The 10,116-nt window shown below is 37.3% G+C and overlaps 1 pseudogene; it reads left to right on the forward strand.

The window, feature by feature from the left end:
- Window positions 1-8,650: 8,650 nt before the first annotated feature.
- Window positions 8,651-9,437, forward strand: LOC125173153 (40S ribosomal protein S4-like; annotated as a pseudogene).
- The last annotated feature ends 679 nt before the right edge of the window (window positions 9,438-10,116 follow it).

The following is a 10,116-nucleotide window of genomic DNA, read 5'->3' on the forward strand; positions in this document are numbered from 1 at the left end:
ATGAGTTCTAAACATGATGTTTTGGTAATGTCCTCCTCTCATTAATATCGTAGCACATCTTAACTGGAAATTGGAGGCTTTACTGAACAATTAATCAGGGAACACATGTACTCTGAGAGTATACATGTTATCATGACGGTTTAGATGAATTCAATAAAAACAAACCAATTAAGCAACTTTAAAAAGGCAATGCACAAAGGCAATGACAAACCTGAAAACATGCCCTATTTTTCTTTCTTCAACCCCAATATAAGCTGCTTCTTTAGCAACACAGTGTTTAGGCTGTTTTCAGGTACCAATTTAGCTTATGGCATAAAACAATTCCCAGTCTGATTCAAGATCGTGCTGCTATATAATTAACTTTAGTTAATTTTTTAAACACTCTCAAGACCAATGAAAGAGAGTTTCTCATTTAGGAAATAAATTCAACTGAAGTCACTGCATTAAATATGGATATTTCAGAGTGGCAATATTTGGAATGACTGCACAAAACCCTCTTAGGGTTACGTGTATGTATGTGTCATGCTTACACATTTCGGTAAGCTCAACAAATAGGCTCTCTGAATTGTTTCCTTAGCAATGGTTACTAAGCGCTTTGGAAGATATTAAAATTTCCTACCATCTTAATATACTATGTACTGTAGTTTTTTTTTCCCAGAGATCTCATTATTTTTACAAGGTAAAATTATTTAATTCAAATTTGCTTCAAAGTAAAGCACGGTGTGTAGTTTATGAATTTGCTACTGAAAGAACGTGGCTATGTGAACCAGTTTCTTAAATATATTAAAATATAAACAGCTACAGAAATTAATTTCAAAACTGGTTCTTTAATGATTCCTATAATCATAATATATCTATAATGATATTATTAATTGCTTTCGACAGGCAAAGATTTTTAATAGGATTAAACAGAAAATTCAGATTGATTCTACCTAGAGTTTGTAAGTATTGCTTTTCACTAATAATCCATTACACTTCCAATTTTCATTTGATCATAGATTTTTCAGTCTGCCACACACTTACATTATGCACAATTTTAACATATGAGTAAAATTTAATTTGGATTCACACAGAAGTGTAAGTATATTTACTGCCTAGCACTTCAGACCTGCCCTTAATTTATACATTATTCAGCACTCAATGTTACACTTTTATTATATGCTAGGTAAAAAATAAGTTGAAGCAAAATAACTGAAGGAAGAAAATTTACTCTGTTGCTAAGTAAAAATGATTTGGTCCTGAGGGAGGTGGATAATACAAAGGAAGGCAGGGGCAGGGAGGAAAAGGTTTCCATCAAGAGACCATCCCTAACAGAGAGTTCTTTATTAGCCTTGCTGACAATCACCCCATTTGTTAGGCAGTTCAGTCTTGATTATTGGCATTGCTTGTTTCTAGATACTTGCGAACATTGAGTTTTCCTTTTTCTTTTTCTTTTTTCTTTTTTTTTTTTTTGGCATGAGATTTGGCATTATTTTCCTTGCACACGACATTAACATTGACATAAAATGATTAGAGCCCTTTGAATAACTGTTTTGTTTCTGCCAAAAAAAAAAAAGTCTCACAGATAACAGAATAAATGCAGGAGGATTGGCTGATTTCCTATTTAATATTGGTTTCAACTGGATACTTATAAACTTTACACAACAGTCCAATAAAATGTTAATTCCTAAAATTCACATCTTCCTAGACATTTGTAAGGTTGCCTGGGCTCCTGTGTGTTCTAGTTAAATTTTTTTTTTTAATGTTTATTTAGTTTTGAGAGAGACAGAGACAGAGCAGGAGTGGGGGAGGGGCAGAGAGAGGGAGGCACAGAATCTGAAACAGGCTCCAGGCTCTGAGCTGTCAGCACAGGGCCTGACGCCGGGCTCGAACTCACAAACTATGAGATCATGACCTGAGCTGAAGTCGGACGCCCAACCGACTGAGCCACCCAGGCGCCTCTAATTTTTTTTTCTATCATTATGTAAACAACTCACTGTTACTTTCAGGTCATGTGTTCTATCTCACCCCACTTGCTTTGTAACTTACTGCAGTCTGGATGACTCACTACCACTGCTCTGAAACTTGCTTTCTTGAGTAATTAAAAAAAAATTTTTAATGTTTATGTATTTTTGAGAGAGAAAGAGAGAGAGAGAGAGAGAATGAGTGGGGGAGGGGCAGAGACAGAGGGAGACACAGAATGTGAAGCAGGCTCCAGGCTCTGAGCCATCAGCACAGAGCCTGATGCAGGGCTTAAACTCATGAACCTTGAGATCATGACCTGAGCCAAAGTCAGATGCTTAACTGACTGAGCTACCCAGGCGCCCCCTTTCTTGAGTAATTTAAATTATTGGGTTTTTATCTGGCATCACTTCTCTGTAAAACTCTCTTCTGGGTTGTGTGACGCCACACTGCCCTGGCTTGCCTGCTACTTCTCTGACCAGTCTTCCCATGCTTTCACTAGATCCTTTTCCTTTCTTTGCACATTTAAAAGTAGTAATTCTCCAAGGTACTGCCACATATCTTCCCTCTGTAATTTGGCTCTATATAGTCTCATTGTCACCCATTGATTCAAGTTCTATATGTATATAGATGAATCTCAGCTTACACCTACTGGCACTCAGATTCCGGATCCATATTTCCAGTTTATATTACACACAAAGAACCTGAATTCCATGGGCAAGATATCCATAATTAAATTCATTATCTCTACCTCCTTCCTCCTTTGTTGCTTTCTCTTTCTGGTTAATGACATCATCATTTTAAAAAATATCTGTGTCAGGGGTGCCTGAGTGGATCAGTGGGGTTAAGCGTCTGATTCTTGATTTCGGCTCAGTTTATAATCTCACGGTTGGTGGGATGGAGCTTGGCGTCAGGCTCTGTGCTGACAGTGCGGAGCCTGATTGGAATTCTCTCTCTCTCCTTCTATCTTTCTGCCCCTCCTCTGCTCACACACACTCTCTCTCAAAATAAATAAACATTTAACAAATAAAAATAACCTGTGGTAAATATGAATAGGGTTCACCAGTATTTCTGGTTCTCTTGTCTTTCTGGGAACAAAGAAGATGCCATTTCTACACTCCCTTAGGTTAGGCATGGCCATGTGACATAGCTAGAAAAAAATCCTTTGTTGCTTTTAGCCATTGAAATTTGGGGACTGTTTATTATTAAAGTATAACTGAGTCCACTCTGACTACTGTTGGATTTCTCAAATATGAAATCTGATGTCACAGAATTAGTCAGGAATAACTTTAGGTATATGTAACAAAAAAAAAAAATTACTATGTGAGTGACAAAAAGATACTTTTACCTTTATTTCTGTGTCAGGTGAAAGGTTTCCAGAAGCCAGCTTTCCCAGGCTGCCCTGCCTTCTCTGGAGATTCACTCCTACTGTCCTGCCCCTCACAGGCAGGAGTACCTGTAGCACTTGGCTTTCACTCCATAGTACAGGACGGCTTGGAGGCACCACAGCACATTCCATCCACATCTCAGCACCTGGAAGGAAGATACAGGAGAGGGAAACATTTCTCTTTTAATGAGAATTTCTAGACATTGCACTTAGGCCTCACAGGCCTGAATTTAATCCCATGGTTACGCCCAGCTATGGATATTTGAAAACGCAACCTTTTCACCAGGTGGGAATGTGTCCAGCTAAAGTTCTGGCCAATGTTATGAAATAAGAAAAAGAATAAATGTTGAAAGATAACTAGCAATCTCAGCCGCAGTGATGTCTGGCTTTAACATTGACTTCGTCCTTTGCATCATCAAAGTTTATTAATCCCACCTCCTAAATGTCTCTCAGTTCTGACTCTTCCTTTCACACTAATGACACTCTGGAAGTAGTTTTCACTAGGACTATTGTAACCACTTGATAACCGACTTTTCTGCCTTTTTTCCCTCCTTTCTTGTAAGTATCAGAAGATCTCAATGTTCAATGGTTCATGCAGCCAGAAGAGTTACTAGGCTATATAATCAATATTATATAATCTTTTACTCCCTCATTGTGCATTCTTTGATGAGTCCTCATTAGCCATAAACTGTAGTTTAAATTCCTTAACATGGGATTCAAGACCCTCCATTGTTAATTTGGTCAGGATATTCCCTTATACCATCATTTCCCATTATGCAATCAATGTACATTCACATATACTGCTCCTTTATGGCATCACTCTTCTTCTTAGGGGTAGGTGGAGCGAGCCCTGACTCACCTATATTTAATCATTGTTCTCATCTTTCTAGCACTGGTTGAAAGATCTCTCCTCCTCTAGGAAGACTTTCCATATCCTCCAGGGCATTTGCATTGTTCTTTATTCCTTCCTCTACAATAATTTTACTTATATTTCTTTTAAGTATTCAGCCTTATATACATGTGTGTGTGTGTGTGTGTGTGTGTGTGTACTATATATATATATATATCTATATATATATATATATATATATATATCTCCTCATTGAATCATAAGATTTTTGAATGTAAGGAAATGATTTTTGGATGAGTGTATATATAGGAGATTCTGTGCCACAGAGATAATATTGTATCCTTGCAATAAATATCAACAATGTTTCCCTTAGTTCTTTTGTGCCATTAACTACAGTTAGGTAAGACAATATCAGCTCTAAATCAGATTCCCAACTTCTTCCTGGACCTGTCATCATTTATCTTAAATATCCTTCAAGACCTAGTTAGGAGTCCTAATCAGAGTAAATGAAACAATGTTGTCATATTAACTGCTTTATTTAGAATACAAAGAGGTCTGATTGCTACCTAATCAGCCAGATTAGCACCTAATAAAATGTATTTCCCTAAAGGAGCCTCTTTAAATATTGATTTATAATTGCCTGATCTCTACATTAAATCAACCAGTGGGTTCTTCTTAGAAAACCTAGGCTTAAATGGTCTTCTACCCTTTTAAAAATAAGCACAGTGGTATTAGAAATAAAAATACTATCTAGATCATAGAGTTGCTTGGGTATTATGAGCCAAGTGTACTGGACATGTGTAAGTGTATATTATTTTAAAAGCAAAATTATTTGGCCATTATTAAAATAAAATTTATGAACTAGTGAGGTCTTTCAAAATGAACCTAGATCTTTTTTTTCTTTTATTTTCAACGTTTTTATTTTATTTTTGGGACAGAGAGAGACAGAGCATGAACGGGGGAGGGGCAGAGAGAGAGGGAGACACAGAATCGGAAACAGGCTCCAGGCTCCGAGCCATCAGCCCAGAGCCCGACGCGGGGCTCGAACTCATGGACCGCAAGATCGTGACCTGGCTGAAGTCGGACGCTTAACCGACTGCGCCACCCAGGCGCCCCTTTTTTTTCTTTTAAATAAAAAAGATCTCCATGCATAATCACATCTAAGGATAGAGGGATCCTTTCAGCATCTCCTTTCTTTGAGCTACTATTAGGAATTATACCCACTCCAGGCTCTAGGGGTGTGTCCTGTCTGGCCACAAATCATTTAGTGAGGTCAGGACTTGCTACAACACTTTTGAGCCCTTGATGGACTATAGCCAACAAGCTAAGGAAAGAATCCCTGAAAGATAGAGTAGAAGACTAATTAACATGTGCTTGTAATCTGCCAACACTCTGGATTTTTCAGCACATGTACCAGCAGGTTCTTTCTATTGTTTATGTCAGTATGAATTGTCTTCCTAATTATTGAATTACCCAAATCAGAGGTCAACGGTCACAGAGACCTGCCTCACCTCTGCCACTGTACCATCATCTTATTTTTCAAGGCTTTCGAGGGAAAATCAGATGCTTTTAAAACATAATCTGAGTAATTTTCCAATGGGGAAAAAAAAACATTATTTAAATGTCGGTCTGTGGAAACATTTAAGGATGAACTCTGTTGGACAATTTGTATACACTCTGGAAGAGAGGCAGTGATTGTGAATAAAGCACCTTGAACTGAAGTGGTCCACAGAAGCTACTCTCTCGGCTACTTCATCCTTATTGATCCAGCTGTCTTTCACAGCTAGTGTTTTCATACTGATATCACAAACTATATGTTCCAGAACAGTGAAGTATGAGCTTATTTTCCAGCAATAATTTGTTAAAGGCTGAAGAACTGGCATTTACTAAAAAGAAAAAAAAAAGTAACTTATTCACTTTGTTATTTACCCTTCTGAGAACATTGCTTCTGTATAATACATCAAGAACATGCTTCAAAAAATAGCTTATAAATGAAAGGTCAACATACTGAAGCAAATCATCTAATTACTCCATATCACAGAATAAGAAACATTTTAATTTCCATATTTTATCCCTGGATTTGAATCATTCTGAGACTGTCAAGATTAATGCAAAGTTCATTTGACCAAAGAAAATGGCAAAAAAGAAGTGATTTAAACATTTTAAAGTTCTTTTAATAAATTATGTCTTTTGCTGAGAGAGTACAGTCTAATTTAATATTATATTTAAATATTTAGTTACCTTCTGAAAAATGTTTCAGACAAATAAATTGCTCTAGTTAATAATACAGTAATGTATACTTGATAGTTGCTGAGAGTAACCCAAACCTTCTCACCACATCCACATGCAAGTTAAATGTGTGAGGTGATGGATGTGTTAGTTATCTTGATCTTAGAAATCATTCTATGTGTGTGTGTGCATCTATATAATGATATTGTACACTTTTAATATATACAATTACATTTGTCAATTACTCCTTAATAAAGTTGGAAAAAAGAATTTTTATGCATCTTTTTGTCTAGTTCTTGATCTTTATCATTAATTTATTTTCTGTGTGCCTATAAACACATGAGATTTTTTTTTATATTTTTTTCAAGGGTTTTTTTAAAAGATTATTTATTTTGAGAAAGAGAGAGAGCACATGTATGCAAGCAAGGAAGGGGAAGAGAGAGAGAGAGAGAGAGAGAGAGAGAGAATCCTAAGTAGGCTCCTCACTGTCAGCACAGGAGCCTGACACCAGGCCCGATCTGACAAACCATGAGATTACAAACTGAGCTGAAATCAAGAGTCATACACTCAACCAACTGAGCCACCCAGGCACCCCATAAATGCATGTTTTAATTATCAGTCACTGTATTTGTTGCTGGGCTGCCATAACAAAATACCACATACTGGCTGTCATTAAAAAAAAAAAAAAAAGAAAGAAAAAAAAAGAGGAAATTTACTTTTCCCCCATCCAGAGGCTGGAAGTCCAAAATTATGGTGCTGGCAGGGTTAGATATCTTGAAGGCCTCTCTCCCTGGCTTCCAGATGGCCACTCTCTTGCTACTTTTTATATATTTGTTCCTCTGTGTGTGGGTATTCCTGGTGTCTCTTCCTCATCTTGTAAAGACCCCAGTGCCACTGGATTAGGGCCCTACTTTAAGCCTTGTTTTAAGTTAAGCGCCTCTTTAAAGATTTAATCTCCAAATACTCTCACATTCTGAGGTGCTGGGAGTTGGGACTTCAACATGAATTTTGAAGAGACATAATTCAGCCCATAACAGTTATGTTGCTTTCTTTTTAGATATAAAATATATAAATAACAAATATTTTTATATCATCCTATTTTGATTGCTAAAATAGGGCGTGAGGCATGTCCCAATCGCTACTCCTGCCAGGAAGAAAGTGTCTGATTTGAAGAGAGCATTTAATCAATATTTGTTGAATAAATGAATGACTGGCTAACACAGTCATATTTTGTAAATTAGTATGTATATGCTCCAAAGGCTTCTCAAATGCAACTTCATCAAAACTGAATTCATCCCTTTCTCACAAATCCTTCCTTGTTCCATCCACTGCCCCAGCCAGAATCCTTCACCTTTTCCTCTGTTTTCCTCTCCCCACCAGTTAGTCACCAACTCTTGCAGATGCTATATGAGTTCATTGCTTCTAATAATATTCATGTATCAGAACTCTCCACTTCATAGCCCTCTGCCGCATGATATGGAATGACATGTAAGTCCTCAAGTCAACCATGTACTTTGTCTCTTTTAATCTTTACCTTATGTTCATTCCTTAATCTAGAATTTCTTCCCATATATCTTTCACCTTGATTTGCAACTATCAAAATCCCTTTTGAATCTGGGGACTCAGTTAAAGGGTCACCTCCTGCTTAAAGTTTCTGTTGAACACAGCATCTGAGTGCTTCTTCTATTTTTCTCTTACCAGAGTCTGGTTAAAGGAAAACTTGGAAAAATTATAACCACTACAAACATGAAGATAACTCAATAAAATGGGTGGGTTCAAAATTAAAATAGTCATATCAAGAATCAGTAGGCTTCCTATGTGTAAATCAAAACCTGCTACAGGTTATAATGGAAGGAGACAACATTTGCAATAACAACTGTGTAAAATATCTAGGATAATAGGAACTGTAAAAAACCTCTCCAAAGAAAACTCTAAAAAAACCGGTGAGAAATACAAATGAGGACTGGAACAAATTGAAAGAGTACTACATTCATGAGTAAGTGGACTCATAAAGATTTCACCTATTCCTAATCTATACATTTTATATTTGTCCAATAAAAACACCAGTATTATATTTTTAACTTGATAAGCAGATTCTAAAAGGCAAACAGAAAATAGACAAGTAAAAATAGCCACAAAAATTGTAGGAAAATGAGTAATAACTCATTTCTAATATCACAAGAAATACCATATGAATCATAGCTCTGAAGCCATAAAAGAAGCTTTTTGTGCCTGGAACAGCCATGGCTCATGGTCCCAAGAAACATATGAAGCATACAGCAGCTCTAAAGCATCGGATGCTAGATTAACTGGTGTGTCTGTTCCTCATCCAAATACATACAAATCTCCATAGGCTGAGATAACCTCTCCCTTTCATTATTTTCCTAAGGAGCAGGTTTATGTGTGCCCTAACAGAAGATGAAGTAAAGAAGATAAGCCTGTAGTGTTTCATTAAGATAGGCAGCAAGGTCCAAACTGATATAACCTACCTCCTGGTTTTATGGATGTCAAAAGCAGTGGCATTTAGACATCTTGGTGTCTAACCCATGACACCAAGAGTCACTTTACTATTCATGGTATTCCATCTGAGGAAACCAAGTACAGGTTGTGCAAAGTGAGAAAGATCCTTGTGGAAACCAAAGGAATCCCTCATCCGATGACCGCTGATGCTTGCACAATCCACTACCCTAATACCCTCATCAAGGTGAATGACACTATTCATATTGATGTGGAGACTTGGAAGTTTACTACTTTCATCAAGTTTGACACTGGTAATCTGTATATGGTGACTGAAGGTGTTAACGTAGGAAGAATTGGTGTGACCACCAACAGAGAGCGACACACTGGTTCTTTCAGTGTAGTTCATGTCAAAGATGCCAGTGGCAACAGCTTTGCCAACCAGCTCTCCCACATTTTCATTATTCACAAAGGCAATAAACAATGGGTTTCTCTTCCCTTTGGAAAGGTACCTGCCTCACCAATGCTGGAGAGAGAGACAAGACACGGGCAGCCAAACAGAGCAGTGGGTGAAATGGTTTCTTGGTGATATGATTGGAAGTCTTTATACTTAAAGATAATACAGCATGAAAAACAGTGGTAAAAGGCAACATGGGACCCTTTATAGAATACTTGTGTGAAAATGACCTTTAAAACTATGAAAAACTCCTGAAATCAACTAATAAAATGTTGATATACCAAGTTCATCTACATATCAATTCCACTATAGTCAATGTCTCAGATAGAAAAAAATAGTTTGCCCAAAGTGAGTGATTTGAAAAGTGTTGAATGAAAGGACAAAGCTAAGTGTAGGATTATAAGGAAAACACTAGAGTTGGTGCATTGTCTAAGAACTGGTATTAGCAAGACAGATCATCTCCTTCAAGCCTAAAGAGGTGAGGGAAGAGCAGTTACTGGACTCAGATGAAGTTTTGTTTAAGACAGCTGGCTGGCAGAACATAATCCTGCAAGAATACAAACACCCTTCAGGGACTAGGGATGGAGGGAAGAAACCAGGGCTATGCATATCCTGCCTCTGCTCTCCTCCCTTCCTTTACTCTTCTGTGCCAGTACCCCTAATTGGTGGAACTTAACCAGGATCTATCAGTCAGCCCATAGAATTCACTCTCTTGAGGCATAAAAGCTCAAAAAATATATAGTAACTACAATTAGAATAGATGGGCTGGGGCGTGTGGGTGGCTCAGTCAGTTAA

Source organism: Prionailurus viverrinus, chromosome C1 (assembly GCF_022837055.1).
Source record: "Prionailurus viverrinus isolate Anna chromosome C1, UM_Priviv_1.0, whole genome shotgun sequence".
In the NCBI taxonomy this organism is placed as follows: Eukaryota; Metazoa; Chordata; class Mammalia; order Carnivora; family Felidae; genus Prionailurus; species Prionailurus viverrinus.